Genomic DNA, 9,503 nt, shown 5'->3' on the forward strand with positions numbered 1-9,503 from the left:
CAGCAACAACAGAAAAAAAATTCTGTGTCCTTTGGAGCAAAGATGCTGTGCTTTGTGTCATGTAGATTGCCTGGCAGGCACTCTGTCAAGACCTAATGGCTATTTCTGGAGTGGGAGGAGCAAAATGGTCTTAATTGGTCTTAGACATTTTAAAAAAGATGTTCAGGGAACAGCCTTTGCATTACTTTATACACATCACAAAAGAGACACTGAGATATGAAACACTGAAGAAGGGAATGTAGTGCACTCTCTTCCCAACGTAATGTTGATTGCCTGAAGTGTTCCAATCTTACGGTGATGGGGAAATAAAAGCACTAGAGTACAACAGAGTAATGTGCACCCGGTAGTGTAGCAGCATCCCTGACATTTCAGATATGCAGCAAAGATATTTCAGGACAGGCCTTGAAGAGCAGCAGTGGTTTTGGATGTAGGGTGTTTCTTTCGTGGTGTATGTCAGACAGCTCTGTAGAAAGCAGTGAGGATCACTTGTCAGGTATCTGACCCGTAGCGTCTAGGGCATCTGATTGCAGGACCTCGGCCGCCAGTGCCATCACTTGACACACCAGGTTCCCTATCGCCATTGATATGGTGATGTCTTCTGCTGTGGCAGTGCTTGAGATTGGCTCCAGACATCAGGGATCTTCCTCGCTGCTGAAACAGTGATCTTTCCTTGACTGGATAGAAGGTGGGGATTGATGCATCTCTCTTGTGCTTTTACTCTGGTTGGCCATCTGAAAGAGCTGAAAGCCAGACTAGAACTGGCTGACTGGGTAGAGATAACGCTGAAGCTGAACACCTCTAGATGTTCAGTCGACCTCCTTCTCCAGGTAGCTTAGTAATGCGTTGCAATCCTAATGCTAATACCACAGCTGTCCTTACTCGGCCCAAGGCAGACAGGCCACTGACTGTCCCTGAGTCTGCAGCAGTGTCTGGTAGGTTTCGTGGCTTGATGCCTATTTCACAAAACTTGTAGGACACGGGAGTTCTCCATTTTATCCTCACTTTCAGTCCTGTGTTCTCATTTTTGGACCTGTGGCCTAATAAGCCAGTTTGTTCACATGCCAGAGCAAACCAGAAATCTTCCTTCTGCCCAGATTTTGTAATGATATTTGCTCTCGTGCCTGCACATCCACGGGAGGCCTGCGTTCTTCACAGAACAGCTACAGCTCAGGACCTGCCTTGACCTGAAAGCTCTGCCCTGGCACTGCTAGACTTTGTGGCTTCCATGTTCCTTCAGGCCACTGACTCCCGCCCGCACGCAAAGCCCTGTCATGTTGTTGTGTTGTGCGTATAGGAGAAAGTCAAACGTGTCTGCGATTATGGCTACTCAAACAAGTTAGTCCTTCTCCTGTACGCACGATACCACAAGGCTTAGGAGGCATGCCAGCTTGCTTGGTGCACACTGGGAGGTGCAAAGTGTCTTGTCCCACAATGAAAGTGAAGTAAGCTATCTCGCGTTACCACATAGTAAGAGTGTGCACACCGACACCACGAAGTAAATCCACAGCTTAGTTGACTGCACGATGTCTTGGTCTTGTAACCATGGCCAGAGACTCACTGTCTCAGTTCACATTGGCTTCTAATCAGCTATTTTACGGTAATGACTTTTAGTCATTTTCATTTCAGGCTTGGTTAGAAATAAAGTAACTTGTGATGAACTGCCACAGTAAGCGTCTGATTTTTCTTTCCCACAAACTTGTGGTTACCATCAGATTCTAAGAAAAGTCTTTCCACTGCAGATTGGAATCATATAAGCCACTTACACATATCCTTTTATTTATTAGCAATTCTGCTTGGCTAGCTAAAGGTAAAAAAACCTTTTTCTTGTGTTTCAGTCACATTTCTAGTTAATACTCATTAACTGACTTAATGTATGTTACACATCATCAACCTGATTCACTACTGACATAAAACAGAAGCAATTCGTTAGTAACGGTCCCTTGCCAATTAGTGAACTAAATTACGTTTGAACAATTTTCTTCAAAGATTCTCCTCCTCCCCCCATGCATCATTTGGCAAGTCCCCTGAATGCTTACAGTAATTATGTGCGTGCAGTGAAAGGAGACTGTTACCTCTTAAACCAAAATAAATGAATATGCGATCTTTGTGCTGAAGTAACAGTGAGTAATACAAAGAATCACAGACATCCTCCCTTTGATCTCCCAAAGATACGAACAGCAATTAAGATTACAAGCCGCTTTAAAAACCAGAATATTGGGAACATTCTGTAAGGGAAAAGTGAATGCTTCACAGAGTTTTTCAGAAAATCAGGGAAGAAGGGGAACCCTGTCGTGTTTATCGTGACCACAGGCTTTTTAATAGATGTAATGTGGATATCCTCAACCTGCCGAGCCACAAACAGGTTGGCAGTGCTTCTAAAAATCGTTCCTTGTTTCTGGGATAGCGTTTAACAAGAAGAGTAGTATCTGTTTCAAACTGAAAGTCAAACTGAAGTCAAACGGAAAATGCATTGTCTCAACCACATCCTTAAATACACTGTCCTCAACAAGAAAATAACCCCAGCCCCTGGTACTGCACAGTAATCTTACGGACAGGTGTCAACATTCGTTTTTCACCTGAAAACTGAGGATTCTTTCGGGATTTCCACTGCCGCGTGCGATCTAGGAAATCATCTGATCTGATTGCTGCTGCTTTCAGTTTTCGAAGGAGAGCAGAGAGAAGAAATGAAACACGACACAGGAGCCGGAGAAATGAAGATTCTTTCACACTTACAACAGGAGAGTTAAGAGTTTTGCCATTGATTTCAATGGAGCGTGGAGGGAGCTCTATCCGTGGTGGTAATACAAAAATCATATTGTAACACTGTCCAAATGAGCTAAGCGATCATTTTTTTCCTCCAGTGGATTTCTGAAGTGATACCAGTGAAATACCTTGGATATACCTTGCTATAAATGTGATTAGAAATCAGCTAGTATTTTCACAAGTATAATTCTAATCATAAATCTTTACCTGAAGAACTGTTCTGTGAGATTACCATCTCGGGATTTTGGCTGGAACTTTAATTTTCATAGGTTCTGCATTCTTCCTCTTGAGTCAGCAGGTAAAGTATGTGGTTGTGGCCTGCTGTAGTGGAGTGCCTGCATTTGTCATGCCACCGGGTTGCCATTCTTGGGGGCCAAGATCCTCGTGCCAAAAGCATAATGTCACCCCACTGGAATCCCACCCACGTGTGTCGCTGGGCAAAGTCTTTTTTGTTAATGGATGAGTAAAATTTCATCAGGCTTTTGTTGTCATCACGAGGTAAGTAAGAGGGATTTGCATCTGAGCTGGCACATTTTCCATAAGCAGTTTCCAAGGCTAATTTAAGTCAGGTTGGCACGTATATCCTTCCTTTAAGCAGAGGCTGAGATTCCAAAGCCTCACAGGAGTTTTCCATAGGAAACACCGCCCTGGGTATCTGTGTGCCAGACATGCCTGTGTGGCATTTCCCGGAGCATCAAGGACCTACTGTTCTAATGCAGAATCGATTGGCCGCCTTGTGATGTCTTCTGCATACCTTGCTGTGGAGTTTGTCGTTTATGTGCTAGAAAAATAGAAATTAAGATACTCTAGCTGTAAAGTATCTGTGGATTCAACATGGTGATCGTAAATAATACAACTGTCCCCATTTACTTTGCATGGTTTGTTTTTGGAAGGGCTAACGATTCCCTGTGCAAGCGTCTTGATGTTTTCTTGTCTGATTAGCTAATGGATTTAGCTCTGCGTTTAACACCTTTTTAAGGAGGGGATCTTTGTTATGGAGAAGACACACCCTTAAGCTTAGTTCAGGAAGGTTCAAGTCCTGTTGCTGCTATGTACAAGAAAGCACCCAAGACCTGCCCTGGAGGACTTTCCAAAAGCACTTGCCAGTGGGAGAAGGGGGTTGTGGTAGGCAAATATAAGGTACCAGTTTCTTTTACAAGCATGACATGATATATTCTGTTCATATTACTTGTATTTCTTTACAGGACGTGCAGTGAGGGGATGTTTATTCTGATGAAAGTCTAGGCTTGATAACAGGAAACCAAGTCCTTTGTGCAGTAAATTGACCTTGAATCACACACAGGCCTTTTTTTCAGTAACAGAGGGTAAGACTGTCTAAAACACAGGAAAATGGTGTCTCTAGAAAACAAAGTGGCATTTTGAGTTGGCTAGAATCTACCCAAGCCTTTGCCAGCCTCGGAACCGTGAATGTCAGCCCGAGCAGGTGGTAGAGATGCAGCCGCGGGTCAGGGACTTGTCAGGAGAGCCAGGGGGACAGTTGCTTTTTGTCCCTGAATACTTTTTCTTAAAAGTTCAGTCTAACCAGTAAATTGAAACGGCATGTCCCTGTGGGTAAGGCACAGCACTGGGGCGCGGGAGACCTCTTTGCGTGCCCCAGTGGGGGCATTCAGTGGTTTGCTGAAGGACTCCCTCCCTTCCGCTCTTCCCCCCCGTAGAGGGTGCTGGCCTTTGGGGGCAGGAACCACATCTCATGAGCCCTTGCAGGAGATGCCATTGCAGGGCTTTGGTCTTGTCAGACGTTTCTAGATGCTTGCACAGCGTTAATAAAACAGCATAATGGGATGCAGTTTCATTAATGACCAGCATTTCACTTTCACCAGAGTGAAGGACCTCTGCTTACACGCAAAAAAAGGTTATTTTTTTCCTCTCTGTTGTTCCACCCTGGCATCTGAGACCTTTGCTGAGCTCTGCTCACACATCTCCAGCTGTCCTCTGCTACAGCTCTCCAGTCCCAGCATCTTTCCCCCCCGTTTATTGAAGACTGGATCTTGTTCATTGGAGGCAATTACTTGCCATAGATCATTCCTACTAGGCCATAAGGTCAGGCATCAGCAGGGTTTTGGTGATTCCTAGCTGTGTCCCCTAAGTAGAGAGCTGGGAAGGGACAGCACAGGTAGCTTACGACTGCTGCATTCCCTGACTGTTCTCCTAAAAGCTTAGGTCAACTACCTGTTTGTTGGGTTACTTGTCAGCCAGAACCTTTGCCTGATCTGGCTCACCCTGTGGCCAACGGGCTAATGATGGTGCAAGGGGAATGGTGAAAACAAGCTCAGGAGGCAAGGACCTCTGGTTTCGGCACCGGCCTCCGTGTAGACCAACTTCAAGAAGAGCAGGAGACTGTAGCACAGCACAAGGCAAAACTCCCCCACAACAATCTTGGTGTTATTCCATGGTAAAGAGGTTCTGAATCAGTGCTGACTTCAGATGCGTGGAAGATACTGGTAAGCACGACATCTAGGCAAAGCGTAGTTACCTGTACACAACAGAGTATTTCCTTTGGCTTGTGGTTGTTTGGCTTTTACCTGGTTTCTCTGCCGATGCAGTGGAATTACACTGAAGTAAAAAAAGAATTGGGCCAGTCGCCTGACAACCTTTACTTTCTGTTTTTAAAGTACTGCAAAGAGAGCTTAACCTGAGGCTTTGGGGCAGGAATATCCAAAAAAACCCCCCAAACGCTCTCAGCATCTTTATACGTTTTGGATAAGGCCAGATGGGCTCATCCAAAGATGCTTGCTGCTTGCGTAACGTTTGGGGAAGCTTTGTGTGCGTAAAAGCTTCGGATGACTTGGAAATTGGACCCATAGTCGACCCACAATGTTTCTGCGAAGGAGGTCCAAGCGTGAGCAAGGATTTGACCCCGATGTGTCAATTTTCTGCTTTAAAAGAGACGTCAGTTTGCAAGTAAATTTGCCATGTTGGTGGTGTTTCAGAGGGCCATTACCTACTTATTTTCAGAAATTATTTAGCCGATTGGCTGGCCAGCTTTCCTTTTCCCAGGCTGTTTGAGAGCATGTAAGAGCTGAGCTACTTGGCTACAAGAGATTTTCTTCTCTGAAATTGGCAGCGGCTCATTCCGGAAGAGAATCAGCATATTTGGCCACTGATTGCAAAGGAAAAGGGAAAACCATTATTTTTCCATTTCACTTATTTAACTATCCAGTGGGAGACATTGACTCTATTTGGGTGACCCTCATTGCTAAGGCATTGCTAAGGCTTCCCTCCTCTGCCCGTCGCTTAAAAGTAGAAAATAAAAATATTCAGTTCTCAAAAATGCATATATTCTCCTTGGCTGGATTAGGAGTTAGCCGGTGCCAAGTATCTAATTGTATCAGGCCTTACACAGCAATATATTCAACGTCACGGCTTCATGAGTCAGGATTTTCTCTCTGAAAAGGATCACGTCAAGAAGCCCGGGACAAAAATTCCCTATAGCCCAGCAACAGAGCTAGCTGTGTAAGAAGCTCTGTTAGGAAAGGGAGTTAGATGTGAAAGTAAGATATTTCTGCCTGGGCATCCTTCCACGCTGGACAAAGGAAGTACTCAGTAACGGTCAGTGAGTCTTCTCATGACTCAAGTGCTTTGATAATTGCTCCTGGAGCACAGTGTGTGAAACTCCACAAACCTGCAACGCGACCGGCCATGCCGGTGGAGACGCGAAGGGTGGGTTTGCTGATGTCAGGATGCCTTTGAAGTCACTCCATGAGCGCCTTGCCGCTTGGGTTTCTCGGGCTGAGGAAACCGTGTTGGAATGAAGCTTGTGGCTGTTGTTCAGATTTGCTGTGATCTCACGGTAGCGTGCCGAGAGCTCCTTGTCGTTACGTCACGAGGGCTTTGCTTGTGTCGTAGTCAGCTCTGTGTGCATCACCGTGGCAGGAAACGCTGCCCGTGGGCAGACTTGGATTTTTCAGTGTCTTGCAATTGGTATTTCCTCCACTTTCCAACAGTAATTCCATTAATCCATCAGTACTTATTTCATCCGCAGATCACAAGGTTCTTTGCAAAGGAGGTTGAACATCTTTATTCCCGCTGTAAAGAGGGAGAAGCTTAAATTTGAACTGGAAGTGACTCTCCTGAGGTCACACAACTCTGCCAGGAGTGATGTGGCAGAGATCTCAGTTCTTCAAGGTGCTGCCATCAGATGCTTATCTGGAGTTTCTGATATTGCACAGACTTCTGATAAGAATTTCCTTTGTTAATGTGGAATATTACTAGAGAGCCTTGTGAAGCAGGGCTTTGGGAAATGACGTTTTTGCTGAATTCAGCTCTTTGCTGGATGCCATCTCACTCTCGCCTGTGGTCTGCGCCTTAGTTGGGTGTTCTGGTGACATTTTATATTTGAGGGAGGCATCTAAGAGAGGTCCCTATAGAGGGATGTTTCGCTGAAGCTGAAACCCTTTCTGATGGTGTATTCACCCTAATTTGAGGTGTTTGAGGGGTCTAGCTGAAGGGCAACGGCCCTAAACTCCGTATTTGGTCAATGAAGAGAGCTCAGCTCTTCCCCAGGATGATTCAGAGCAGAGATGGACTCTTATTCTGAATCACTCCAAAGGAAGTCTTTCATCTCTCTTTCTCCGTTATCTGCAGAGGGACCTCTCCCCACTAACGTTAGTCTTTGAATGAGCTGGTGTGAATACCCGTCCACATCATGCTGGTCTTGACTAGCAAAGCCAGTGGACTTGCTCCTGTGCCCTTGTATGGGATGATGAGAAGTCATGCACGGGCAGATTGCTTTGCATCTATGCACCGAGGAGGCTTTCCACCTTCCTCTGGAGCATCTGGTGTGAGTTACTGCCAGAGACAGAGACTGGCTGGATGGGCTTTTGGTCTGGTCCGGCCATTCCTGTCTTCATTTGATCTAAAATAAGGTTTAGCCATCACTTACTGGTGCAGGAAGGATGAGAATTTTGCTGACTTTCTGCGGCCTTTTGAGAAACAGTCACTTTCTTTGGGTTTGGTGACCCCGGAGATTAGAGTTGATCCCCATAAACCCTGCAGCGTATCCAGCATTCCCGGGAGGTGTGTATGGGCCACCTTGCGCCTGCCCGTCCCCGTGCAAGCGCAGCCTGCCTTGGGCAGGCTCACCAGGTGGATGGGAGGCTGGGGAGAGGTGGGCAAGGAGACGGTTTGGCATATGGCAGCAGAGCAAAGATGGAATGAAAACGTATGGGAATCATTCAGGGGTCTGAGCTTTGGGTCGTCTTCAGGTGGTTTGGGTGACTATTTCCCACTCCTCAGAAAGCCAGTTTTCTGCTGAAGAAGCTGACTCACGGAGAATTTGAGGGAGGACACTCCCACAAGGCGCTTCGGGAGCCACGCTGCACTTGGGGGATGGATTTTTGAGCCTTTGAGCACCGGCATCTTCTGAAGAAGATGGCAGGCGAAGGAGGGTTGTAAAGTTCCCCTGGGTCCAGCCTTCTGCTTCCAGGACATGGCGAGGGCTGCGCTGACCTACTTAAGCCAAGGAAGGAGTGAAAAAAGTTCTTCATTCTTGGGGGCCCACCTGCTCTTTTGCTGCTGTTCCCGCAGCCAAGGAACATACCTTTGCTGAGGAAACGCATGAACAGGCAGCTCTTTGGAAGGAACTAAACACATCTGCGTGGGCCAGGAGGAAGAGGGAGGCCAGCCACAACAGCTGCCCCTCTTGGTAGGCAGGAGGTTACAAAGAAGCCTTGATGCCTTCTGAGTAAGAGCAAATTCTTAAGCAAAGCGAGGGTGCAGATTCCCCTTCGCTGGGAGCAAGGCAAGTCTGTTCTTGGTGGGAAGTTCCTTCTCGGAGGCTCACCTGGGGAAGAAGAAGGGGAATATGGAAATCGCTGGGCTGCCTGGGACCACGGGGCCGCAGCCTGCTGCATTGATGGGGCAGAGCGGGCCCAGCCCTGCGGCAGGCAGTGGTGGAGTGGCTTCCTTGGTATGTCGGGAGCGAGGTGGCTCTGCGCCCTTGGGCTTTCAGGCTAGACGTTTTACCCAGGGACATAAATGCACAAAAAGCTTTGCAAAGAGGGAGGAGGACCTCGGATTTCTCCTCGCCCAAGCTGCTCCGCTTCCTGGTGCTCTCCCATATAGAGTCAAAGAGGAGAAGCTGCCTCGCTTTTCTCATCCTCCTCCCAGTGCGGCACGCTGCCGGGAGGGAGCTGTCCTAATGGACCTGGGCACTCGGCTGTGTCCCTGTGTAGAGGGTGAGCAGCACCAAACAGCCTCCTTGACTCTTTTTCCCCAAAGCAACTGCAGTTCAGGGCTGAGAGATGCCCGAGCTCCAGGGAATGGCAGGGTTTCACACGGGGCCTCCCTCCTGCCCTGCTCCTCAGGGTTGCCACTTGCTTGACGTTGACGTGCTTCATGCTTAGACCAAAATCCTGGGCTCTAGACCGGGCTTGGGGCCTGGAAGTTAACTGTGCCAGCACCAGGTCGTGAGCAGGTCTGGTTGTCTCCCAGCACACTGCATTGAGGGCTGCGGGCTGACCCCACGGGGCTGCGCTTGCATCTGGCGTCCACACGTCCCGGCGTGCGCCGGGGCTCTGGTAGGTCACCACTAGCCGGCGTTTCGGGCTGGGATGGAGCATCCGACGCCTGCCCGCGTGTGGCGGCCCGTCCCGCCCCGCCAGCTGCCCGCGGCACCCCGAGGAAGCGCCTTCGCAATTCGGAGCAGCGGAAGTGGCTGCCGGCACGTCGAACCGCTCCTGGCAGCGGCGCGGGCCACCGCCAGCCCCGGGGGGCCCCGG

The sequence above is a fragment of the Aptenodytes forsteri genome, unplaced genomic scaffold (assembly GCF_000699145.1).
Source record: "Aptenodytes forsteri isolate BGI_AS27 unplaced genomic scaffold, ASM69914v1 Scaffold129, whole genome shotgun sequence".
Taxonomy (NCBI): Eukaryota; Metazoa; Chordata; class Aves; order Sphenisciformes; family Spheniscidae; genus Aptenodytes; species Aptenodytes forsteri.